The sequence below is a fragment of the Camellia sinensis genome, chromosome 1 (genome assembly GCF_055761805.1).
Source record: "Camellia sinensis isolate YWXY chromosome 1, ASM5576180v1, whole genome shotgun sequence".
Classification (NCBI taxonomy): domain Eukaryota; kingdom Viridiplantae; phylum Streptophyta; class Magnoliopsida; order Ericales; family Theaceae; genus Camellia; species Camellia sinensis.
Window position 1 is genome coordinate 213,384,909 of NC_138961.1, and position 26,420 is coordinate 213,411,328.

A 26,420-nucleotide genomic window follows, 5' to 3' on the forward strand; every position below is an offset into this window, starting at 1 on the left:
ATAGAAACCCAAAAACTAAAGCGAATAAACAAATTAACACAAGTCAAGTTTTCTCATCCAAACCGCTTTAGTATGAACAAGGTTGTGAGAATTGCTGTTCTTGAGTGGTGTCTTGACGTTGTGGTTCCGTTCCCCTTCAATGGAAACCTGTCTCGACTTGGTTTCCAACTTCCTATACCTAGGTCGAGGCAATGTAAACTCGCTCCATGTTCGGTCTCAAGCAAATCAACTTAACTTCATTACGAACAATGAAGTGTCTACTACCCCATGAGATGTTAGAATTTCTTCCATCTCTATAAGACACTTTCCCATGCAACTCATAACAATAAGGGCGAATATGACCATGCATACCACAATGATGACAAATAAAAACAGGGTGTACCTTCTTTTCTTTGACCTTACCAACTTTAGGAAGATTGACAAGTCTTTCCTCTCGTTGAATCTGGTGCTCCCCCTGCCCTTAAGTTCTTGTATCATGAGATGTAGATGTACTCTGTTTTTGCTCTTTCTTACCACCAAAGCCAATGCCACTCTTGTTAGAACAAATTTGTTGAGACCCAATGATATTGTCCAAAGTCTTTGATCTTTTGTTCCAAAGACTAATGGTTGCCATAGTGCACTTGAGCTCTTCCTCTTTCTTGATGATTAGCTCTTCTAAGGCACCTTGAGACATCTTGAGAGTTTCAATCTTTTCTTCATGCGTTGCTTAGATTTGATGTAGCTCATTCCTCTCTTTCTCACAAGTCAAGAGTTTTGCACAAAGGACTTCTCGATCATTAGATATCTTGATGGCATCAATCTTAGCCTCAGAAATCTCCTCCTTTAGTTTGACATTCTCATTTTCACATGCTTTGAGTTTCATAGTGGGTTTGTCATTCAATTTGGATAAACTAAGAGATTCCTTATAAAAAATTTTATAAGCTTGTTGAAGCTCTTCATCATCACTACCTGAGGATTCATCATCACTCCTCGAGGATTCATCATCTGTGACATTCTCAACCGGTCTCTTCAGAAACTCTATATGTCCTTCAATTTTAGAAGCCGCCATGAAAGCAAGGAATTGTTTATGTCCCTCTTCGCCTTGATCTTCGTTGTCACTTTCATATTTATCAGATTTTGATTCATCATCCCAAGTGATAACGAGGGCTTTCTTCTTTCTCAAATGAGTAGGGCATTCTTGAGCAAAGTGGCCAAACCCTTGGCATTCATAGTGTCATGACCCGAACCCGCCCCTATAGATTAAGGCCATAACCAACCAGTAATCATGAGAATACCAACGGCCTCAAACCTGATATCAATTAATAATTAATAATATGGGGCCAGATGCGGAAGCAAACTTAAAAATTTTGTCCAATGAGCTATGTTTACATGGCATATCAAAACATTTCACATATACTTAATAATAACTCACACCACATATCAGTAGTTAACATCTTGTATACCCAGGATCATTCAAACGCATAGTCAGCTAAACCAAAAGCTTATACACATAAACAGTCTATCATGACCAATAGAAATAGCAAAAGAAATACAAAAGATCATAAACAAAGCCTCTTGCGTGAGGCACCTAGGCTGGCTTCACAAAACTCGGGTTCCTTTCTTAAATTCCACTAAGGCTGGGGTTGAACGTCCCTTTGCTCACCTACATACATATAAATAAGAGTGAGCTAACGCCTAGTGAATAATATCAAAATAAAGAAGTTAATGAATGAGATTCATTCATAAATGAGTCATACTTATAATGTACACATTTGAACCACTATTCTCATTCACATCAGATTTACAAAGCAAAATGACCTCGGGTCCAACACATCATATCTATATGCAAAACGACCTCAGGTTCAATTCTTATATAAAAAAAAATGACCTTGGGTCCATCTATACAAAACGACCTTTGGTCCAACCAACTCTTTATTCAAAACGACCTTTGGTCCAATTCAAACATATCAAACGGCCTCGGGCCCAATTCAAACATATCAGGCGTATCAAACGGCCTCGGGCCCATTCTCTTTATATTCATATCTATGCGTATTTCATATTCATGATCATGATCCCTTTTCATTCAAACGGCCTTTGGCCCATTACGCTCATGTTCAATCAGCCTTTAGCCCATCACGGTATTCAAATGGCCTTTGGCCCATCATCATTATATTCAAACGGCCTTTGGCCCATCTTTATATTCAAACATATCAAATGGCAAATGGCCTTAGGCCCAATTCGGACATATTAAACGTATCAAACGGCAAATGGCCTTAGGCCCAATTCGGATATATCAAACGGCCTTATACAAAATCAGGCATATAGAATACTCATTCATATTTCAAATCAACAAATCCATGAAGCTTATACAGAAGTAGTATTTGAAAAGTAACATACTTGAAAATATCTTTACTAAGATATTACTCACAATGTTTCGCCAATGGATTTGCCCTTGCACTTGACCCTACACATTTCATATTACAATGGGTCATAAGCGATTCAATCCGTTCTTAACTTATTATTTCTCTTAGGCTTCTTTCTTATCCCTTTAGGTCATATACAAAGCTCAATGCATGCCTAAGAGTGCTTAGAAATGAAAGAGAACGAAAAATGAAACACAAAACATCTTTTCAAATTTTCAGAAATAGGGCTCCCCGATCAAGCGCAAATTTCGCCGCTCGAGCGGACCCCTTTGGTCTGCAAAGGTACTGGTTACTTCATTTTTTATGCTCGAGCATGACTTCAGACGCTCGAGCTGAGAGCCAAAGTGTGTGTCTGGGTACTCGAGCATAACTCTTCCCCGCTCGAGCGAACATCATGTCTGCAAAACTTCTGGGAACTAACATTTCACGCTCGAGCGGCGCTTTCCCCGCTCGAGCGGACATGCCAAATTCTGGAATTTCCAGAATTATTCTTGAAGCTCAAACTTAGCATTCAAAGGTTCAAAGTTCGTGTTTTTGGTACAAAATCATGGAAAAACATTACATAGCATGAGAATATAGGTTATTTAAAACCAATTGTCCAAAATCATGATCTAATTCTCAAATTAATCAACATTTCTCTTGGTATGGTCAAAGCTCATGTATTCAAACTTTATACAAGCTTCATATCTTCACAAACCTTTCATGCATGTCAATTATTGACTCCAATCCCACTTTAAATGGCACAAATGATGTTCAAAATCATGGAATCTATTAGAATTATGCATGCATGTATGATTTGGTGTGATATTCTTCATGTTCTCATAATCAACTTCTAATTGTAACATGAATCTTTTGAATTGAGTTCCATACCATGGAAATTCTTACATGCATGTAGTATATGACTCTCAAATCAATATGAGCTACATGTTTCATGCTGAAATATGCAAATTCATGGCAATTTCTTACATGCATGTGTATATTGACTTCAATTTCATCAATTACAACTTGATTCTTGCTCTTGGTTACATATTCTCTTTGAATTCATATAATTACAAACTCAACTCATGAATTAAGGGTTGGTTACTCACCTAGGAGCTTCAATTCTTTCAACTATAGCCAATTCTTGAGCTAATCCTCATAATTCCTTGAATTCTCTTACAATTCTTCAATGTTGACCCACTTCTCACTCTAATTTCGGTTCTCTCTCTCTCTCTCTAGAGTGTAACTTTAGATTTTGAGCTCAAAAAAAATGGTGAGTTTAAGTGTATGTAGGGCCTATTTATAGGCTTATGTAATTAGACTTGGTTAAGGCTAATTATTTGTACCCAATTCAATCAGTTTAATCTAACTATTTTGATCCAAATCAATTTCTAATTAAATTTCACCGTAAACTCAAAAAATTACGCCAATCACAATGGCGTAGTCAATTTTAGTTTCTGTGGCCAATAAGGTCTTCAATTTTCAGTTCAAAGCATAGATTCTAACAAATTTTCCTACAGTGAACAGATACAAAGCCAAAATCACATATAATCATGCAATTAACACCCAAATTCAAATTAAGCACATAATTACAAACATAATCATGATTAATTAACATAATACAGGACAGTGTTATTACACATAGCATTGGACTCTTTTAGAGTTCCATTGTATCTTTCATTTCTCCTTCTTCGCTATAGAATTAATTTTGAGTTTATCTTTGCCTTTTGATTTATGAGTATGAGTAGATTCCAAAAGATTAGGTTTCTTTTTCAGAAAAGATTTTTTAAATTGTTTTACAAAAGCATCCGTAATCTTGGAATCTATCTCACAATCCTCATCAGAATCCTCTCTAACTCTACGAGCACTACTAAAAGCAATAGCATATTTTTGTTTTTTTTTTTTTTTTGAAATTCCTACGTACCTCATAAGTTTGGAAATTTCCAACCAAATGATCTAGCTTAAGGTTGTCAACATCTTGAGTCTCCTCAATAGCCGTAACTTTTGGTTGGAACCGATTGGGCAAGGACCTCAAAATTTTTCCTACAATCTTGGATTCTAGTATTTTTTTCACCTAAATTGAAGCTGGAATTTACAATATCACTCGACCTCGCATAAAATTCATCAAATGTCTCACTATCTTTCATTGAAAGGTTTTCAAAACTAGACATGAGCCTTTAAAGTTTTGAGTGTTTAACAGAAGAAGTGCCCTCATAAATAGTTTGTAACATATCCCAAGCCTCTTTTGTGACTTCACAATTGCAAATTTGACTAAACTCTTCAGGTGTGACGGCGCAAAAGAGAGAATTGATAGCTTTACTATTCCAGCTACTATTTTGGTAATCAATTGAGTCCTAATTATCAATTGGTTTGGGGAAGGTTACTCCATCAATGGTAATCATCGGTTCGGTCCACCCATACATGACAGATTTCCAAACTTTTTCATCAATAGATTTTAAAAACGATCTCATCCGAGCTTTCCAAAAAGAATAATTGGATTTGTCAAGTAAGGGTGGTCGAACCATAGAATTTCTATCATGAATTGAATCCATTATCATAAATCAAACAAGATCTCGCTCTAAAAGATTTTTTTATACAAAAAAATAAAACGACCCGCTCTGATACCAAATTGAAAAATCTAAAAATCCCCTAGATATTGATTTGTGATTATGTATCAATTTTAATGAGTAAATAACAATTCCGATCAAACAATCAAAGACAAATCAACACAACAATTTAACGTGGAAAAACCACAATTGGAGCGCCTCCAATTGTGATAAAAAACCACGGGCAAGAGCCACAAAACAATCCACTAAGAAGACATAAAAGAATTACACAAGTGTACTCTCAATTACCTAGCGAATCCACGCGCGAATCAAACCGACCCCTATGTGCCTCTTCCAGCCCCATCTTCACTGGAATTGTCTTCCCAACGTTGAATTCACAACGCCGATGTCGAATCCACGACGATGAACCACTCTATAATCCACCAAAGCTTCAAGCTCGAATTCTACGAAATCCACCAAAGAACAACACTCTCTTTTGTATTGAATAAACAAACAATCCTTTGATGTATACTTCTTAAACCATGAGTAGAATACTCAATCAAACATCAAAGAAAACTAGTAAAATAGCCTCAGAAGAAAACCCTTAAAACAGTTAAAGAAGATCTGGAAAATGTAACCCTAGATTTGGAGCAACTTGAGGTTTTATAGAAGCTGAGATCGCGAGACCCGCTCGAGCGTGGGAATGGACGCTCGAGCAGGGACTCTATATCGCGTGTTCCAAACCAGGATGTCTACTCGAGCAGGGAAATGGACGCTTGAGCGTAAAAACACACCTCGCAATATATTTGCAGACAAGTCAAACTGCTGGAACCCAACATTCTCTGCTCGAGCATACAAACGACCGCTCGAGCGGACATGCAACTTTGAATGCATTTTTGTATTTAGCTTCGGAGGCGTTGCCCCTCAACCTTGCCATGGCGCTGCCCTGGACCCACCAAGGAGCGCTGTCCCCTGGATCCCCGCGAGCTGACCAGGCAGCTCAATCCCCGTTATAGTCAGCGAAGTGGCAATCATGAAAGAATTAGCACCACAAACTTCTCTACAAGGCACAATTCAGGTTGGATTCGCATCTAAAAACTCATAGTCTCACTAAAATAAAAGTGCGAAAACAAGTACAATTAAAAGGAATTTTGTCAAACGGGATTACCAAGAATAAAAACCTAACATGTCACAATCAAGGTTTTAAAAAACAATCGTGACAGTTACGTAACGCTATTACATAACGATTGTGGTAGTTACTGTCACCCGTAACGGCCGCTATAGCGGTGTAACGAAAATTCACATATGTAATGGCCGTTTCGATGTAGTGGTACCATAACGGCCGTAGTGGTAGCATAACGGCCATAACAGTCCGTTACACCATTTTACAATATTCTGAATAGCTTCCTTTCCCTCAAAAAAAAAAAAGGCTTACAAAAAAAGAACAAATAGTCAAGTGACTAAGCCCAAAGAAAAAATCTTATGTGAAATTTTTTTCTTAATAATTTTTATTTCGTTGCATTAGCATGTAAAATAAAAATATATAAATAGTAGTTGTATTTATTTTTGTAATCATTTTATTTAATATTTAATTATAAATTTTTTTATTTTATTACTGTAATGTGTTGTTTAAAAAGTATCTTTACAAAAATAAATAAAATCAGTAGCTCAAAAATAATTTTTTTTTATGGTACAATTTTTATTTTTATAATCATTTCATTTAATAATTATGAATATGTTTTATTCGATTAGTTCAAGTATTGGTCAAAATAATTTATAGACATTTAAAATCAATTGTTCTTAAAGTCATTAACTATTGAGATAAAATGTAAAAAAACTCCTTTTATAATGATTTGAAAATATGAAATATTTTGGATCATATTTAAAAATTAACAAAGATTGATCAAAATCTATTTTAAACCCCAATAAATGTGATTCTAAAGAAAAAAAAATATGCATATCGGTAAGTTTTCTTCAAATTATGTGAAAATTTTAAAAAAATCACATTTCTGGTTATCTCAACCGTTACGTTACGGCTTTTACACCACGCAATCGCAACCTCTCCACAGCAACCATTACGACGACCACAACCGCTTTTCGAAATCTTAGTCACAATTGAGTAAACAGTGAGCGGCAAAATGTCACCTAATCTTTTTATGCAGCTTGAAATTTAAAGAATATAAATAAAAATATCATCTGAGTACATGAGTGAAGACAATCATCACACTATAAGGATGTTGATCATCTATTTGATATATTGGAGTTTATGCTTCATGTCTTCAATTTGATCCCAAACATCAAAATGTAGCAAACACATGAACAAATTCATATAGCATAGATAGTAAGGCTCAAGCCATGGTCAATAAAAAAAATTACAAACCTAAACCACTGAGACCCGTGATCCATATTACACAACCTTTTCGTTAAAGCAACTCCTGCCTGTCAATTTTCTCAACTGAACACTTATGCCAAGCAATGTTCGTCGAATTCCCAATCGTAGACACTTGGATGGCGCTTTTCCCTAATTAAGCAATCGATTAAAATCAGAATCTCGATACATTTGAGTAACAATTAACCATTTTGCAAGTACATTACAAAGCCAATCTCAAAACATAAAACAATAAAAAATAAGCAATTGTGTGAGTGATTTTCTGACCACACTGCCTGCCTAGTAATCAGCTGGAGAGCACCGGCAGAATAGATGGCTTCAGCAAACCTGTAACAGAAAGAAAGGGCTCCGGCGGTGGCTCTTCCACCCGGGGGCACTCCGACGATCAAGTCAGTATATCTCTCAAAGATAATCAAGTGTTAAACTCACTACTCAAAGCATAAAACTGCGTACCTTAGAGCTACGGGGGTGCCTCTCTTTTATAGTTTACTCAATCCAAATCCCACTAGAAGCTTGACTTCTATGGACTCCAATTCTGTACTTACTTTGGATTTCTCAAGAGATAAAGATAAACTCCCTAAGAGCTTTATCCTTATCTTAGCAAAGTCTTCTCTTTACTCTAGGACTCTTGCCCCTCATCTATTATCCGCTTATCTCGGTGTAGACGTCCCCGAACGCCCCGGGAGGAACGAGCTCCCGTTTTGTTCATTATTGGGGTCTCTACAGCTCAGGACTCTCAAATTGTCACGGTTCTAAATCTGAACCAAAGAGTCCAAATCCGGCAAATCGTTTTGAGAAAACAGATTTTGAAAGAAGTGTCAAACATGGACTGCTTTGCCAGATACAGAGTCGCCACCTAAATATTTTATTTTGGGAAATTTAGGGAACCCTGACTCGTTTGCCTAAGGCCACGTATCCGTCATCACCAAAGTTGCCTCGGCTCGGGAACTTGGGTACGATTGGGGAAGGTCACTTCGTGAGCACCCCCGCCCGCCCGATCAAAGATCGGCCTCTACTAACCATGATATCTATTTTTGAAAACATTATGTGTTCTTATTCCGGTTATTAGCCTAGATTACTATGTGATGCGCACAGCATACAAGTATAGACTGAGTCGCCTGAATTGGAACAAAACATTTCATGTTTGTTTGTTTGAAAACGGTTTGATGGTGCTACCCGCAGGTAGGCTAAGACGTGGATTTGCCACCCTCGGGTGGGCTTAGGAAACAATGGTTTTGCCACTATCTAGTGGGCTTAAAACAAACATTTCATGAATTATTCCAATTTAAATAACCCAACCTTCACCCACAGGCATTCAGGCAGTTATATCACATAAGCATATAGCCTCATGGTAAGCATGCTATTCATGGCAGTCACTCACGCGCATACAAGGATGCTAAAGCATAAAACTCACCGAGTACTCCAAGCCAAAACAAAAACTCATTAGAAATCATGCATGAATCCTAAGTATACAGAAATGCCTAATGCGACACATGCAAGAATGCAAACTATAGCAGGCTCGGCTATTCTAAACATGGCATATGGAATGCTACAGCTAACATGTATTCAACTTGGAATTGAAATACAAATGCAGTTAGTATGATGCGCCGAGCCCGGTGCATGCAAAACAGATGAATGATGCAAACATGCTGTCATACTGTATGCTAATTGAAATATGCCCTAATCTAACCATCATAAGCAGGAAAATAAAAGGGAAGAAAGACGTGGGGTTGGAAGGCATACATCACACTCACGCACACTTATTACAATTATGCCCTCGCACAGAGGGTCCAAATGATTATACAGTCCCAAATAAAAGAATAGTACAGTCCAAATATTACAGTCCGAATAATATACAAATTTCTAATTAATTAACAAATCAACTAAGAAAATAAATAAAAACTGGCATGCAAGCCAGGGACTGCCTTGCTTCTGATGAATGATGCATGTCTGGGCTGCCTTGCGCGGAAATCCACTGGATGCCCCAATTAGCCTCTGTTTACACCTTTTCTTGAAATGCGCGCCAAACTCTAAAATGTTGCTGATTCTTCATTTTGCTGCAACAGAGAGCAGGAAAGGGGCATGGCAATGTATTTTCACAGATATATGCATGCCTCGATCCTCGTGCCACCAATCACGCATATCGATGCATGATGGCAGAGGAATCGAAATGTGCAACTCAATATAGAATGAATGCACGTATAAACACAACAAGAACCTAACTCCATCATGGATGATCCAGAGTGTCGGTGACTGGGGAATTGAGATACATTCCGTCACTCGGAGTACGAAATGCACCTCGTTTCCCGTGCCCGGGCTAACTCCTATTCCGAACACGATGCAATATGCATGACATGCATGAAATGCAACTAAGATACAATCCTAACATATACAATGCTATGAAAATGAGATGCCTTGAAATGCGTGCACACGGGCACGCAAACCGAGAAAATGACAGAATGTGATCTAAGATACAACCTAGTATGTACTATGCTGTAAAAAAGAGATGCCTCGAAATGCGTGCACACGGGCACGTAAACCGAGAAAATGACAGAATGCGATCTAAGATACAACCTAGTATGCACTATGCTGTAAAAAAGAGATGCCTCGAAATGCGTGCACACGGGCACGCAAACTGAGAAAATGACAGAATGCGATCTAAGATACAACCTAGTATGCACTATGCTGTAAAAAAGAGATGCCTCGAAATGCGTGCACACAGGCACGCAAACCGAGAAAATGACAGAATGCGATCTAAATGACATGGAAATATGATATGGGCTTACAGTAACCTGAGAGAGCCTCAGCCACACTCACATAAGAGGCCGATAGATGAAAATGAAGTGCCTCGAAATGCGTGCACTTGGGCACGCAAACCGAGACAATGGTATATGCAATGCAATGGCATGGAAATGGCATATAGAATGCAACATGGACTTATACTAACATGAGAGAGCCTCAGCCACACTCACATAAGAGGCCGATAAATGAAAATGAAGTGCCTCGAAATGCGTGCACACGGGCACGTAAACCGAAGCAATGGCATACACAATGCAATGGCATGGAAATGGCGTATAGAATGCAACATGGACTTACACTAACATGAGAGAGCCTCAGCCACACTCACATAAGAGGCCGATGGATGAAAATGAAGTGCCTCGGAATGCATGCACACGGGCACGCAAACCGAGGCAATGGCATGTGCAATGCAATGGCACGGAAAATGATATGCAAACATGCTAATGGAATTCAGCACTGAAATGTGGGGGAAAACAGCCCCGAAATGAGGCGAAAGTACACCCGATGCATGGAATCTCTCCCGAAATGCAAAATTAGGCACATAGAATGAACTACAGCTATACAAAGCATGCATAATTGGTACATGGAATGAAAATACAGAAGCAAGGCAGCCCCAAAATAAGCATTTTTCCAGTTCAAAGCATGGCCAAACAGCAAACAAGGATAGGGCAACAATGGCATGCAAAAATAGGGGCCATGAGAGGGCAATGAAACAAGTGGTATATGCAAAACCCAAAATGAAAAATTCCCTTCTACAACACTGAAGAGGGGCCAACAATATGCACATTTACAGTTTATGGTAGCCCCAAAATCAGTATAAAAGCATGCTAGAAATGCAATGCAAAATGAGGCTCAAAAGTGGCTATAACACAAAGTATAAAAATATTCAACAAACAGCCAAAGACCCTTGATGAAACATGAATAATGGGCCAAAATAAGACTATTTTTAGTACTGTAAAATGACTAAAAACCGAAGCATGATAGGCTGCCAAAACATGCAAGAAAAGGGGACCAAGAAGGGATATAACATGAAGTAACATATGGAGGTCCCAAACCATGAAAGGCCCTTAATAAAACATGAAGAATGGACCAAAATAAGACTATTTTTAGTACTGTAAAATGACTAAAAACCGAAGCATAATAGGCTGCCAAAACATGCAAGAAAAGGGGACCAAAAGAGAATATAAAGGCAAGTATAGCATGGAGGTCCCAAACAGTGTTGAGCCCTTCTTCAATGTTGAAGAGGGGCTCAAAATAATCCTATTTTTAGTTCTGTAAAATGCCTAAAAATGGAAGCATAATGGGCTTCCAAAGCATGCAAGAAAATAGCATTCAAGGAAGATATTGAAGCAAGTGCAAGATGGGGGGGCTCAAACAGGGTTGAACCCTTAAGAAAAAGTGAAAAAGAGCTCAAAATAAGGCCACTTTCAGTTAGGGCCGGAGCTCAAAACAGTAAGCATATATGGCTAAAGAATGTTGCAAAAATAGGCTTAAAAAGAAGGAAATGGCAACTCACCATTGTAGACCAATCTTTGGTTGCTTCTTGGACCAAGTTGCAGCACCTTTAGCCTCTGAGAAGCCCTTCTTGCTGCTGGAAATGGAGTGGTGGTGATGGTGTTAGGTGGTAGTGAAGAAAAGGGGATGAAACTTGGGTGTTTTAGGGTAGAAATGAGAGAAGGAGAGGGGATCTAATGCAAGAGGCTCAAAGGTTTTTTTTCTAACCCCTAATACAACTGCTGGCCCCTGGTTATATGGAACAAAAAGAGGGTGTAAAGGTGGGGAAAAGGTGGGGGAAAAGGAGGTAAGTTTTCCCCCAAAAAATATCCCCCGGATTGAGATATTTTCTGGGGGATACAGCTATACAGCTGTAAAGTGTGTACTGCAAGGAACATGGCCGGCTGGTTTTTGGACTTGCAGGTGGCCGGCCGGCCACCTCCCCTAGCCAGCCGGCCAAGGGTCAAAAAGGTCAAGTCGAATTAGTGGCCGGCCACTTCACATTGGTGGCCTCCTAGGTCCCCTCATCACAACCCTGTGGTTCAAAATTGTAAACTGTAAAACAGGAGAGAGAATAGGCCATTTTTAGGAGGGGTTCAAAAGGGTCAATCAACATTAGTGGCCGGCCACCAACTTTTAGGGTCCTCCCATGTGTGTACATCACAAATATGTGGTTAAAAGTTCAAGAAAATGGCCCAAGGGTGTTCAACATTAGCTCGGAAGTGAGAAAAACGGGCGTCGGAGGGCGCCGGAGGAGCAAAAACTGGTTGTTGAAACAATTGCTGGCCTCCCACCCTTCTACGGCCTTCCCGGTGATAAAACAGAGGTACCTACCAAAAATGAACAAAAACCGATGCAAAACGAATGCTCGGGGGCCAAAACGCGCAGTTCGAGGCCCCGAAAACTGCCTATTAAGCACCGAAAGTGGTATTCGACCACGAAGTGGGTCTCTCAGACCTCAGTGTCCCTCAAAAGGGAGCAAATAAGAAGTATGCCAAAAACCGGGGCAAACAGAGATGGTTAGGCAGTCCCGAACCGAGGCACACGGCCAACGGCCCCGAAAAATCGGAAACCGGACTCTGAAATGGGCAAAATGGCCTACGGCCACAAAATGTAGCCCACGGCCACTGAGAGATGGTCTACGGGACCTCTCCCTCCCCTCAGGAAAAGAAACAGCGAAAACCGAGCCTGGTTCGCAAACCGAGGCAAGGCACAAAAGAGGGTTCGGAAGTCCGGAGGCAGGGCTCACGGCCGCGACTCTGAAACTTCTGAACGAGCACATTATGTAATATCACCAAGCACTCAATCGGTGACGTCTGAGTCTTAAGGTCGGTCAAAAATGGGGTGTCTACACTCGGATTCCGATATCTTCGGAGATAACCTCGGCCTCACTGAGATAACCTCGGCGTCACAACCAGGACACGTGGCACTTCGGCTGACACGTCGGCGTCACCTTGCCACATGTTGGTATTCAGAAAATACATTCCCACAACTGCCCCCTAGGTTCTATTACCTCGGCATTCTGAGGTGATGGAACCTATATCTGTATTTTCTTCCAGTAAATCGGCTTAAGTTTTGACAGTCGAGATCATTCATTTCTGGCCGACATGCTTTCCCTAAAAAATCAAAGATTTTTAAGGAACTTTTTACGCGCATGAGTTGTTATGCACTTCAATTCAACCGTTTCCTGCACACGTTTCATCTTTATTGGCCCGTGCCTGTGACGCGCTTGTGAGCCGTCTTAATCTGTCTGCGCCGTCTGACGCATGCGTTTTTCCAGGCGCAGTAAATGCCTTATTTTGCCGTCGTTTCACGTTTTCAACAAAAACACTACCTTTGCCTTCGTCTTTTCACTTTGCGCTTTGATTCACTTGCTTTTTCTCTCTCTAAGCTTTGTCTCTCGAATCCGCCATTGTTCAAGCTCCAGGCTCTGCAACTTCATTTGTTTCTCTGGTGAGGCTCTCGCTACTCTGTCACTTCTGTAACCGTCGTCTGTCTTCGGCAAACTTTATTCCGGCTTCAATTTCTCTGGTAAGCCACTATTCTTTATATATTCAGTTCACTGATGTTCTTCTATCTTCTTGCTGCCATTACTGTTCTGTTTAAACTGTTAATTCCGTGAATCATATTTATTGTTCACTACTTCTTGCATTTTTGCCACTGTTCTTGGCCCTGTAGTTCTTGTTTTCTTTATGCTTTTGAGAACCCCACTTCTATTCTTCATTCTGAAACTGCGTTCTGGTTTCTTGTTTCCTGTGTTGTTTTCCAGATCTCTGCCTTCAATTTTTGCTTTCAATCTTTTCCTTTATAGATTTAGGTTTGGGATTTGTCTATAGAACCTATCAATTCTTAGGAAAAAACTGAAACAATCCTTACCAGCATATACCTAGGGTTTCGCCGAGGTCCCGATAACCCCTTAAGAGCATCTTCTTTCTGAAACCTAGCCCTCTGATTTTAGGCCGACGTTATGGGTATGTGGAGGCACAGGGTAGATACCCCGACCAAACTTGAGTACTTTAGGCAGGAGTTCTCCATCCCTGCCGATGTCCATCTGAGACTTGCTAGGGATGATGACTCCATCATGCCTACAGAAAACGCCATGCCCCTTCCCATTGTAGCTTTTACTAAGTGCGGACTCCGGCTCCCACTCAACATTCTTTTTCGTGAGATCCTTCATTATTATAAGTTGAACCCCATGCAACTGGCAATCAATTCTTATCGAGTGATTTTTGGTATTATCGCCTTAGCTAGGCAGGAGAACGTTAGGATTACCCTTGCCGACATCCAATACTGTTATGCCATGTGTGCCCTTAACCTGAAGGAAAAAGGTTACGTCTATTACCTCAAGCCGAGCTCCATTGAATTCAAAATCGCAACCGACCTTCCAGACTCCAACAAGGGGGCTGGAGATGATTATGTTATTGCTTCGGGAAATTGGGAGTTTGGCGCAAACGAGGACGCCCATCTCTACCCTCTTCCCCGATCAGTTAAGGAGGGCAAGGGTAAGAGCCTAGTGTCAATACTTAGTTGTTTATGTTCAAGTCTTCAATATTTTATCTGTTTCTAATGTCTGTTTCTTCTTGCAGACGTTCGCAAGCCAGCGAAAAACTTCCGCCAATCTTACGTTCCTAGTAAGGACCTGAAAAAACTCCTGGACTTGCCAGTTCACAAAAGAAAAGTACCGCTTCTTCTCAACTTTGTTCCTACATACAAATCGATTTTGCCTGACGTTCCCAAAAGAAAGAAGAAAAGCCTTTCTCCTCCTACTGCCATAACTCAAACCGCCTCTACATCACGAACAGATCAAGAGTCAACATCTGACCCAACCAATTAGCCATCTACTTCGGCCCCATACTTGGTCCCAATACAAGAACGAAAACGTCGGCGAAGACTTGTCAAAACTACTGAGATGGATCGCCCAAAGCCCGTTGCTCAAGACCTCCTTGCCGATCTCCTGTTGACGTCGATGCTCCGTCGACGCAAACCATGCCCCCACCAAAGCTGAAACGAACCAAGAAAGCCCAGCCAAAGGCTAAAGCCACTGAAGTTGAGGCTGAGGATACCCTGACAATTTCATAATTGGCAGGGAGTGAGAAGACGACTTCTGTTCCCAAAAAAAGGTCTGCTGAGACACAGCCATCAGAGTCCACACAATCAAAGAAGCTGAGGTCATCGTCTGCGACGACCTCGTGGTCCAGAATACCAAAAGTCCCCTGGACGCGTGAAATTACTTTAGAAGATAAACCTGTTCTTGCCAGCGATAGTGCCGACGACAGTAATGTCGGCGTAGCACTTAGTACCGCCCTACTTCTCCCAGGTGATCTTGAGCGGAATGCCAAGATGAGTGAGTACGAGAACTATGCCTTTATGCTCCAACATTCTGTCCAAGTAAGTGTCTTTACATGGAAACTTGTCTTCTCTTTTACTTTGTAAAATTTTGTAATAATTTTTGCCCTGTGCTCTTTCAGGCCATTCAACATGCCCACTCTCTCTCTATGCAAGCTTTTGAAAACAGGGCAAAGTTGGCCGACATAAAGAGGGAGATTTCTTCCCTTAAGAAGGAGAACAAAACTCTTCAATCAAAAATGAAAAAACTGGAAGACCAGGCTGAGGCTGCCACCAAAGTCTAAACCCTAGCCGAAGAAAAGGCCGAATCTGCTGAGGCCATCAAGAAGGTTGCCGAGGCCGAGAAGAGAGAAGCCGAGGACAAAAAGGCCCAAGCCGAAAAGGAACTTCAGGAGGCCTTGGCCACTAAAGACGCTGAAAGCAAAGAGGCTGACGAAAAAGCCTATGCCCAAAGAATGGCCGATGTTACAGAGGAATACAAATTACAAGTTAGGCAGCCATGCAACAGGGGCTTTTCCCTTGGTTGGATGTCCCTGGCCAAAAAGCTCAATATCCCTGAAGATTCACCTCTGCGCAAGGCCGAAACTATTCCTCTCCCATTCCCTCCTCCTCCTCCACCTCCAAGTCAAGCTGAAGAAGAATCTGAATCTGAGTCTGAAGATGAGGAGGAAGGTGAGGATGAGGTTTTAGTAAGGAAATCCAAGGAGGTTGTTGGGTCTAAGTCTCCTTCTCTGAATGAGCAGGTCTTGGACCTGACTCAAGATGATGATGGTGATGCAGTTGCCAAGGAAACTACTCCTGAATAGGCCTCATCTGACATTCCTCCAGCCGAAAAAAGTCTTGATGAAACCCTTGCGCAGATTGACGCCAAAATCGAGACAGAAAAGACTGCCGAAGTAGCTCTCCAAAAATCAACCGAGGTAGTTCTCCAAGAATCGGCCGAGGTCCAGTCTCAAATTGCGCCTGAAGTAGAAGAATCATAACTTGGACGTCCCTCTTTTCTTGTCTTTTGTACTTTTTTTGTTTCCTGGACAGTAGAAGTTTCTCTGTACGGCCGTTGTGCCTTCTGTTTGTGTTGGATATTTTAACATAACTATCTTTCTTTGAATGACTACATTCTTTTCTGCCTTTTCTTTGACTGCCTCTGTTTGATTCTATACTTAAAATTTTTTGTATGCCTTTCATATTTTGCCTCATTTGTGCAATCTTCTCGGGGTTACATACCTCGGGTATAGTAGCTATAAAACCTTTACTTCGACAAGATACTGGCATGCAAACTTTTCATAAATTCTAACAAGTGTGAAACATATACTACTCAATGTTAACTTTGCAAACTTTTTCTTAAGTTTCAACAAGTGTTTAAACGGCGATCTCGGTCTAGCCCACTTGTAAATTGCTACAAATTTCAACAAGGATTAACATAACAGGTGTTAAACAATAATCTATTTGTAAATTGCTACGAATTTCAACAAGTGTTTAAACAACATACTTAACTTTTTTCTCAACCAGTAAATTGCTGCAAATTTCAACAGATGATCATATGTCGGCTTAATGTTATCTTGTAAATTGCTACAAATTTCAACAAGTGTTAAGCATCTTCTTTGGTTTAACCAACCTGTAGATTGCTACAAGTGTTTAGCAATGACCTCGACTTTGCTTCAACTCGTAAATTGCTACGAATTTAAAAAAGCGAAGAGAAACAGTAATCTTGGCTTAACTTCAACTTGTAAATTGCTACAAATTTCAACAAGTGAAGATAAGAAATAATTTCAGCTTAACTTCAACTTGTAAATTGCTACGAATTTCAACAAGTGAAGATAAGGAATCATCTCGGCTTAACTTCAACTTGTAAATTGCTACAAATTTCAACAAGTGAAGATAAGGAACCATCTCAGCTTAACTTCAACTTGTAAATTGCTACAAATTTCAACAAGTGAAGATAAGGAATCATCTCAGCTTAACTTCAACTTGTAAATTGCTACAAATTTCAACAAGTGAAGATAAGGAACCATCTCAGCTTAACTTCAACTTGTAAATTGCTACAAATTTTAACAAGTGAAGATAAGGAACCATCTCAGCTTAACTTCAACTTGTAAATTGCTACAAATTTTAACAAGTGAATTAAGTGTCTCTGTCTTCTCCCTGCCCCCAATGTGAACCTAAGTTCTACTTGGGTTCTCATTATTCATTTCTCCAAAAACACCAATATGTAACTTTATCAATCATATGTGTTTAAAGAAAAGGGAAAAGATTTTATTGATGACATCGGCCAAAAATAATGCACATCTAATGATAGAAGAATTTTAAATTACAAGTGTTCCAAGGTCTTGGCAGTGCTTTGCCCTCATTATCTTCAAGCCGATAAGCTCTATTGCCTAATACCGAAGTAATTCTGTAGGGTCCTTCCCAGTTTGGGCCAAGCTTGCCCTCTCTGGGATCCTTCTTGTTGCCGACGACTTTTCTCAGGACTAGGTCGCCGACTTGAAAATCTCTTGGATTGACCTTCTTGTTGTAAGCTCTAGCAAGCTGTTGCTGGTATACTGCGAGCTGAATTACAGCTTTCTCTCTTCGTTCTTCCAAAAGATCCAGATCTCGGGCTAAGAGTATGTCATTTGTCCCGTTCTCAACTCCCTGGGTTCGGATCCCTGGGATGCCGATTTCCAGTAGAATGACTGCTTCTGTGACATAAGCCATGGCAAAGGGGGATTCCCCTGTTGATCTTCTCGGCATAGTCCGATATGCCCAAAGCACGTTGGGCAATTTGTCTACTCACTTTCCTTTTGCTGCCCGCAGCCTCTTCTTTATTCCATCCAAAATTACTTTGTTGGATGCTTCTACTTGCCCATTACTTTGGAGAAAACTTGGTGTTGAAAAGTAATTATTGATCTTGAATTTCGCACAAAAGTTCTTGATGAGTTTGCTGTCAAACTCTGTTCCGTTGTCGGCAACTATTGCTCTTGGAATCCCAAATCTGGTGATGATGTTTCTCCATATAAAGTTCTTGACGTCCATATCTCGGATTTTGGCAAGAGGTTCTGCCTCTATCCACTTCATAAAGTAATCTGTTGCTACCAGCAAGTATTTTCTCTGCCTAGTTGCCTGGAAAAGTTGCCCAACAAGATCCATGCCCCATTGGGCAAACGGCCAAGGGCTGGATACTGGGTTTAGGTCAGCAGCTGGCTGATGTATCAAAGGTGCAAACCTTTGGCATTGTTCACACTTCTTCATGTAGGCTTCAGCATCCTTTTGCATGTAGGGCCACCAATACCCATGGGTAATGGCCCTGTGGGCTAATGATCTGCCCCCAGCATGGCTTTCACAAATTTCTTCATGAATTTCATATAGGAAATCTTCAACCTGCAAATGGTGTACGCACCTTAAAAGGGGTCCAGTGAAGGACCTTATGTAGAGGTGTCCATCTGCTGTCAGACTGAATCTTGTCGATTTCAATCTGACTTTGAGTGCCTCATTACGATCTTCTGGAAACTTTCCTTCTTTCAGGAATGCAACAATTGCATCCATCCAGCTTGGCCCCATGTCCACACACATTGCTTCCTGCTCTGTGCTCTGTGGTTCTACGCTCAGGCCCGACATATAGTTGATCATAATTGTCCTTGTTTTTCCAGTCTGTATTGAACTTGCCAGGTTAGCCAACGCGTCGGCGTAGGTGTTGTCATCTCGGCTAACTTGGAGAAGTCAGCAGTTCTGAAATAGGGCTGCCAATCTGATGACCTCTTTTGCATATGCCGACATCCTTTCGTCTCTGGCTGCAAATTCTCCTGTTGGCTGGTTAACAATAAGCTGTGAATCACAAAAAACTATTACCTCATCTACTTCTGCTGCTGCTGCCAGTTTTAGCCCTACAATTAATACTTCATATTCCGCTTCATTGTTTGAGGCCTTGAACCCCAAACGGATGGACTGTTCTATTATTTCTCCATCTAGAGATATCAGCAGTACTCCTACCCCCGCTCCTTGTCGGTTCGAACTTCCATCGACAAACAGTCTGAATGAGTCGCCGATGTAGATGCTGCAGGGTCTGAGTTTTTCCTTCCTTTGCTCTTTTGCCTTAGGCTGGGATTCTCCTTGCTTGCTGGGACAATGCTCATCCTGGCTCAACGGAGCCCGATGTTCGATGGTTTCAGGCGTGAATTCTGCCACGAAGTCGGCCAAAACTTGGCCCTTTATTGCTGTTCTGGGCCTGAACTCCAGGTCATACTGGCCCAAGGCAACTGCCCGTCTTGCGATTCTTCCTGTTAAGTCTCCTTGTTGCAATAGGGACTTCAGTGGGTGTTCTGCGAGCACCACAATCTTGTGCGTCTGAAAGTAATGGTTCAATTTTTTGAGGCCATTACTAAGGCCAGCATTAATTTCTCTAGTGGTAGATACCTTGTTTCTGCGTCGGCCAAGGTTTTACTTACATAATAAACAGCCTTTTTTTCTCCTTGTTCTTCTCGGATTAGCACTGCACTTACTGCGTGTTCTGACACAGCTAAGTACAAAAACAGCTCTTCCCCAGGTTTAGGTGTCGAGAGGACCGGAGCCGTGGTCAGATATTTCTTTAGGTCGGTCAAAGCGGCCTCACATTCCTCAGTCCATATGAAGTCCGTGGTCTTCTTCACCAGGTTAAAGAAGGGTTTACATTTGTTTGAGCTTCGGCTTATGAACCTGTTTAGAGCTGCGGCCCTTCCAGTAAGCATTTGTACCTGTTTTGCTGATGTTGGGCTCTGTAGGTCTAGGATGGCCTTAATCTGATCTGGGCTAGCCTCTATGCCCTTCCTTGTTACCAGGTACCCCAGAAATTTACCAGATCCAACTCCAAACGCACATTTTGATGCATTAAGTCAGAGCCGGTATGTTTTGAGTATGTCGAAGACCTTTTTTAGATCGCCAAGATGGCCCTTTGGATCTTTGGTCTTCACGACCATGTCGTCAATGTAGACTTCCACTATTTGGCCAATCAGATTTTTGAACATCTTGGTTACCAACCTTTGGTAAGTTGCTCCAGCATTTTTCAACCCAAAAGGCATTACCTTGTAACAATACAGTCCTTTTGGGGTGATAAACGTTGTTTTCTCTTCGTCTGGAGGGTACATGGCTATCTGGTGGTATCCTCTGTAAGCGTCCAGGAAGCTCATCCTTCCATGTCCAGATGTGGCGTCTACCAACTGGTCAATCTTGGGTAGAGGAAAGCAGTCTTTGGGACAAGCTTTGTTCAGGCTTGTAAAATCTACGCAGACCCGCCATTTACCGTTCTTCTTCTTTACCACTACTGTGTTGGATAGCCATGTCGGGTAATGAACTTCTCGGATGGCCCTGGCCTCCAGAAGTCTGTCCACTTCTTCTTCTACTGCTTTGACGTGCATCAACGTCAGTCTTCTGGCTCGTTGAATCACAGGTTTTGCCGACCTGTCGACATTCAGTCTATGGCAAGTGACCTCGGGGTCAATGCCAGGCATTTCGTAAGGTGTCCAGGCGAACACCTCAATGTTGGCTCTTAAAAAAGTCTCCAACTCTTTTTTCTCTTCTTCGGCTAAGCCCGAGCCGAGAAGAAAGAAGCATTCTTCGTCTCCATCCTGGACGAGGATTTTCTTTAGCGCCTCTTCGCTCTTCTCGGCTGGTTTTTTGCCGACGTCTTCTAGTACTTCCACGTCCTCATCTTCAATTTCTGCCTCTTTTGGCTCTCGAACGCTGCAAGTAGACTTCATTGCTGCCATGGAGCAACTTTTTGCCTGCAGTTGATCTCCTCTGACTTCTTCAATCCCATGCTCTGTTGAGAACCGCAGTAGTTGATGCAATGTTGAGGGAACTGCCCTCATTGTATGCAACCATGGTCTTCCCAAGATGATGTTATATGGTGAAAGTGTGTTAATCACCATGAATTCTGTCCTGATCTTCTTAGTGCCAGCTTGTACTTCCAAGCTTGTTGCGCCCAGTGGCCATGTCGGCGTTCCATTGAAGCCGACCATCGGGCCATTCGATTGCTCCATGTCGTGTGGGTGAAGGCCTAGCTCCTTGTAACATCTAACGTACATGATGTCACAAGAGCTGCCTTGATCTATTAGGATGCGTTTCACTTGGCACTCCCCAACCTGGAGGGATACTACCAAGGCATCATTATGCGGATGCTGGACCATCTCTAGGTCAGCTTCAGTGAAGGCTATCATCGGTCCTCGGCACTCTTCAGGCTGAGGTCTTTTATGTCCGACCTGGTTCACGTGCTGCAGGTGTTTTACTCTTTGGGTTTCTCCCCGAATGTCGCTTTCGTTCACTTTTGAGTGAATTACATTAACCACCCTACGTCCCCCTCCCTGTGGTTGCTGTGCTGGGGGAGGCGGGGCCGCTGGTGCTTGAGGCAATCTTGCCTATTCTTCTCTTGTCCTAGCTTCGTCGACGAGGTCCCTCAGATGGCCTTGCCTTACTAAGTCCTCTAAGTATGCTTTTAGGGCTCTACAGCCCTGAGTTGGGTGCCCTTCTTCATTGTGGTAAGCACAACGCCTACCAACGTTCCTTCCCATGTATTCCCCTGGGGCCTTTGCTGGTGCTCTGAAATAAGGTTGATTTCGAATTTGCTCCAGGACTTTGTGTACTGGGATTCGGAACACAGTCGTCACTGCCTGTTTACCCCTCAATTCCATCTCCGATTTGTTAAATCCGTTGTCACCTCAGCTTCGCTTCGGCGAGCCGTTCCCTTTTTCCTGCTTTACCTCCTTATTCCCCGATGTGTCCTCCTCAGCTTTAGCATATTTCTCAATTCTCGCCATGAGCTCTTCCATGCTTTTTGGCAAAGTTTTTGCCAAAGACTTCCGTAGTGGACAATTGTCTTTCAGGCCGTTCTTGAATGACACGACCGCTACTTCTTGATTACATTCTGGTATTCGATTGAACACCTCATAGTACCTTTTCGCATAGGCCCTAAGGCCTTCGTCTTTGCTGATCTTCAGAGCCATCAATGCGTCTACCCTTAATGGCTGCAGTTTGTTCGTCACAAACCTGGCCACAAACATCTAGGCCAGGCCTTCCCAAGTCTTTACGCTTCCCTTCGGTAGTTTATGGAACCAATCTGATGCAATTTCCCCAAAGGATGAGGGGAACACTTTGCAGAGCAATGGCTCGTTCCCACTATATAATGCCATTGAATTCAGGTATAGCCCGACGTGGAAGTTAGGATCTGACTTACCATCATATATTTGGAACCTCGGCATACTGAATCGCTTTGGTGCTTCAAATTTGTCCAGTTCCACCGAGAATGGTGTCCTCGGCTTAACCGGGGAAGTTACCTCGGCTTCAGCATTCTGTTGCTTCCTCTTGAGGTAATCTCTCAAGTCTTCTTTACTCCTTCCTGGAGCTCGATTATCTCTGGACTTCAATCTCTTCGGCACACTACTTTCAGCCTCGTGGTGGGCTCGTTTTGATCTCTCTCCATGTGTTGTGTCAAAGCAAAGCGCCTGCCCTTGAACATGTCGATGTTCTTTGGGCTCTGGATCCTTCGTGTGATACGTTCTTCGGGACTCCTCTCGTCCACCTTCCTTGGAAGGTCGGTGAGAGTGCCTTCCGCTCCTGGTATGCTGGGGGACTTCGGGGATTGTTCTTCTTCTTCCCTTCTGGGTGTTAGTTGCTGGCATCGGCGTATCCTGCAGCGGGTATGGTGGCTGCATAACATTGTTTTGCATCATGAAGTTGACCACTAACTGTAGATTTGCCAACTTGTTTGCCAAGTCTTTTACTTCCTCATCCCTCCGTAGGCACCTATCCCTCCATACCTGAAGGTTATCTTCGTTATAATACTTGCTTTGGTCTGTCCTCTTCGAAGCGTCGCCCTCCTGGCCGACGTCTTTCTCTCATTGGCCCTGGTCTTGAGTTTCTGTATTGTGGTTGTCTCCTTCAACGTCAAGGTCAATTGGTCTGCCACTCCCAGCAGGAGTGTTGCCCCCAATGTTTTCCCTCTGTCCGTTATTGGCCGTCTATTCTTCTATCTTCCCACAGACGGCGCCAAATTGTGTGAGTGATTTTCTGACCACACTGCCCACCTAGTAATCAGCTGGAGAGCATCGGCAGAATAGATGGCTTCAGCAAACTTGTAACAGAAAGAAAAGGCTCTGGCAGTGGCTCTTCCACTCGGGGGCACTCCGACGATCAAGTCAGTATATCTCTCAAAGATAATCAAGTGTTAAACTCACTACTCAAAGCATAAAACTGCGTACCTTAGAGCTACGGGGGTGCCTCTCTTTTATAGTTTACTCAATCCAAATCCCACTAGAAGCTTGACTTCTATGGACTCCAATTCTGTACTTACTTTGGATTTCTCAAGAGATAAAGATAAACTCCCTAAGAGCTTTATCCTTATCTTAGCAAAGTCTTCTCTTTACTCTAGGACTCTTGCCCCTTATCTATTATCTGCTTATCTCGGATTCCGATATCTTCGGAGATAACCTTGGCCTCGCCGAGATAACCTCGACGTCACAACCAGGACACGTGGCACTTCGGCTGACACGTCGGCGTCACCTTACCACGTGTTGGTATTCAGAAAATACATCCCCACAGCAATCATTTGCAAAAGGTTATAGAATGAAATCTAAAAAAGCCTCGCGAATAAGCAACAAAACATAAATAAAAACATAAATCAATCTATAAAATGCATTTACCTAATTATACAATTGATTAAGATCAGAATCTCCGTACATTTGAGTACATTTAACTATTTTGCAAGTACACTACAAAATCAATTCTACAACATAAAAGGTTATAGAATCAAATCTAAAAGCCTCACGAAATCGTTTGCACATTTCAAATATAAATTAGATAAGTGATAGATCAGAATACCACTAGGAATGGCAACGGGGCGGGGCGGGGCGGGGCCGGGGATCACCCTCCCCGTCCCCGATCCCCGATGGTGGAAACTCCCCCCGTCCCCGGTCCCGACCCCGACGGGGAGCTCATCACTGCCCCCGCCCCCGCCCCTTAACGGGGATCAGGTTTCCCCGACCCCGAAAAGTCCCCGACCAAAAGAGAAGAAAAAAAAAAATTAGTTCCATGATTTCTTCAAACTACAACAACAACAACAACAACAACAATTATTAACAATGTTGTTCATCACCATTAACAATCTCATGAGCTCAAAAATTTAAGATGTAACAAATGTAAATAAAAAAAAATCAAATCTAACAGATCTGTTGTTCATCACCATTAACAATCTGATGAGCTCAACAAAAAAAAAAATTAGATCTAACATATATATATATATATATATATTTTCAGATCAGATCAGATCATATATATATATATATATATATTGTTCATCACCGGATTAGATCACACACACATACACACACACACACAGATCTAACACACACACACAGATCTAACACTGATCACCGTGGTGGGAGGAGGGAGAAGACGTCGGAGATGGGAGGAGGAAGAAGGCGTCAGAGATGGGAGGAGGGATGGGAGGAGCCGCCGCCGCCACTGCCGACGCCATGACCGTGAGTGAGTAGCACCTGATGGGAGGAGTCGTGATGGGAGATAGGAGGAGGAGATCGCCGTGATGGGAGGAGCCGTGATAGGAGGAGGAGATCGCCATGACCGTGAGTGAATAGCACCTGCAGAGAGAGAGAGAGAGAAATGAGAGACAGTTTGTGTATGTGTGTGAGGAGTGTGTTTACCAAGCCCTAACACATACACATATATTATATATATATATATATAGACGGGGGTAACTTAGTAATTTCCTGTCGGGGGAACCGGGGCGGGGATCGAGGCCGGGGTCGGGCCGGGTCCGGGACTGAAATATGCATCTCCGTCCCCGGCCCGAATGTCATCGGGGATTAAAATTTTAATACCATCCCCGGCCCGTCGGGGGTATTTTTCGGGAAATAACCATTCAATTCGGGGTCGGGGGATCAGGTCCCCGTCGGGCCGGGTTCCAATTGCCATCTCTAAATACCACTAGAATCACTCATCGCATTATCGCTTGAATTGGAGCCCGACTGGTTCAGTTCTCCAACGCCATCAGCTTTGCCATTGACGTACCAAGTTTTAGAACCTTCCATTGCTTTCATTGGCGCGAAAAAGCTCGATCTCGCATTGGTACTTTGGAGCCCCAAACTCTTACAATCAAAATTAGGCAGCAACAACTTCACGAACCCTAAGTTCGGAGACGAAGCCTCAGAAAAGCCACACTCCGACGAAGAACAACACACCAAGGGACGATTTCCGGCAGAAATCATCAGACAATTGAGTCGAGAAATCGATCGGAGAGATTGAGAATTTGAGGATGAAGTTGAAGGCGATTTTTGTACCAGAAAAAATGAATGGTAAAAAATTTGAGATTAGGGAGGGAGAGAGGGAGGGAAAGTGGGTCTCGGTTGACGCCACAACTCGGATCTTTTTAATTAACGGTTTTTGTTTGGTTTTGAAAATGCATTGACACGCACGCATCGATGAGGAGGAGAAGCCTAACAAACATGCTATGAAATGTTGTTGGCTATGATGGAAAGTGAGGGCGGCTCACATGGAGGTGGTGCGTTGTGTGTACATTCTTCTATTTTGATCTGGATGTGGTGGATACCTAGTTGTGGGTATTTTTGCACAATATTTATAGATCTATAATGCCTTTTTGTTTTTTCTTTTCCTCTTTTGGAAAAATTATAAATCAGTAATAATTAAATTATAGTAATCTCAGAATATAGACACGTGATATTTTATAATATTGTGATTAGTGAAAAAGAAGAGTAGGTGGGATACTGTGTTAGGTGATTAGAGAACATGATAGACATATTGAATGATAATTGGTTAAGGAATATACGGACTCAAAGTACTCTAGGAATATTCTATAATTTTCCAAATTGTTGTTGGTGCAATTTTGACACACATGAAGAAAGACTTGCATCATGAATACATGATATTTTTTCATCATCATAAAAATACAAAGGGTCGGTTTAGTTTAGTTTAGTTTAGTTTTGTAAT

General features: G+C 41.9%; 1 long non-coding RNA gene across 2 annotated transcripts; it reads right to left on the minus strand.

Annotated features, from left to right (window-relative positions):
* Positions 1-1,414: 1,414 nt before the first annotated feature.
* LOC145788841 (uncharacterized) lies at positions 1,415-25,999 on the minus strand. 2 transcript variants are annotated; one of them, XR_014344542.1, is made up of 3 exons: positions 25,399-25,999; positions 7,308-7,448; positions 1,415-1,642 (listed from the first exon to the last, which is right to left on the minus strand). It is a non-coding gene; the product is annotated as an uncharacterized LOC145788841 (long non-coding RNA). The 2 variants fall into 2 exon arrangements; XR_014344541.1 differs by lacking the exon at positions 1,415-1,642 and having other exon boundaries at positions 7,079-7,448.
* Between the last annotated feature and the right edge of the window lie 421 nt (positions 26,000-26,420).